This window comes from Limulus polyphemus, unplaced genomic scaffold (genome assembly GCF_000517525.1).
Source record: "Limulus polyphemus unplaced genomic scaffold, Limulus_polyphemus-2.1.2 Scaffold111, whole genome shotgun sequence".
In the NCBI taxonomy this organism is placed as follows: Eukaryota; Metazoa; Arthropoda; class Merostomata; order Xiphosura; family Limulidae; genus Limulus; species Limulus polyphemus.
The window spans coordinates 573,017-574,468 of NW_013665721.1; positions in this window are offsets into that span (position 1 = coordinate 573,017).

Consider the following 1,452-nt stretch of genomic DNA (forward strand, 5'->3'; position numbering starts at 1 on the left):
CAATACTTAATGAAATGATCATGTTTTATAATATGATTACTTTAAACCGTAGTTTAGAATATGATGGTGTGTAAACGCTTAAAAGAAACGTACATGCGTTTACTAAGTAAACAAAAGGCGATCTTTTTAGAAGTGGTGGAAGAGCACGATGTAGTTTTGGGAGATTACAAATTTCTAACATTCGTACTTGAATATTTTTGTTTTTTCTTCCCCAAAATCCCTTTTATGTGTGTTAGAATTTCTCACAAAAATAGAAAAGACCTATCTGCGCATAGCCTATCCCTAACTTTGAAATGACAGTTTAGAGAAGAAGGCAGCAGGCAACCGGTCAACAATTCTCATCACTGGACTCTTAGGCTCCTCTTGTACGTTCTAGCAGTAGGATTTGACTGTCACTTTTATAATGCACCAACAGATCTAAATAATGGAAAGCATTTTTGTGGCAACAAATTCACACTGCTAGTATTCACAGCCCGGGCAAACTATATAATAGCCGACGTTCGGCCAAAGTTTCTTTTGATTGATCAAAACTATCTGGTCACGAACATAAAAAAGTGTGCAAAAAAAAACAGTAACAACAAAATAAACACCCAAACATGAAAAGTGTCATTTTTCATTTTGAGTCAGTAAAATCATCTCGAAAAATATTCTTTGAGTTCCCCTCCTCCTCCTCCTAGTGGTGATTTTCTTTGTCGAAACTTAGTTTTATCATTTTCATAATGATTTGTTTGTTTGTTGTTAAGCACAAAACTACACAATAGGTTATCTGTGCTCTGCCCACCGCGGGTATTTAAACTCAATTTTTAGCTTTATAAGCCTTCAGAATTACTACTAGCTTTTCGCGATGAATATTTTCTTTAAGCTACTAAACTTCTCTGGCAATTAGTAACTAAAATTCATCATGAATTCCTCATTCAGTTTGATAGATTTAGAGTTAACTTGATTTTAACTCTTTCTTAAGGAGGGATAATGAATTATTTTTCAACGATTAGCGTAAGATCAATAGATATGAGGGAGTTAACCGATACCGAGAAAAGGGTCTGAGTATACGCTTCTAATCAAATAAAGATACACGTTATTGTACATCATCCACTAGTGAGGCGTCCAATGAAAACTTGGTTTATACTGTTGTTACTAGTTGACGATTGTTTGTTTGTTTGTTTTGAATTTCGTGCAAAGCTACACGAGGGCTATTTGCGCTAGCCGTCCCTAATTTAGCAATATAAGACTAGAAGGAAGGCAGCTAGTCATCACCACCCACCGCTAACTCTTGGGCTACTCTTTTACCAACGAATAGTGGGATTGACCGTCAAATTATGACGCCCCGCGGCTGAAAGGGCGAGCATGTTTGGTGCGACGGGGATTCGAACCCACGACTCTCAGATTTCGAGTCGAGAGCCCTAACCACATGGCAATGCCGGGCCTTGGTAGAAGTAAGGCAAGATTTTCGAT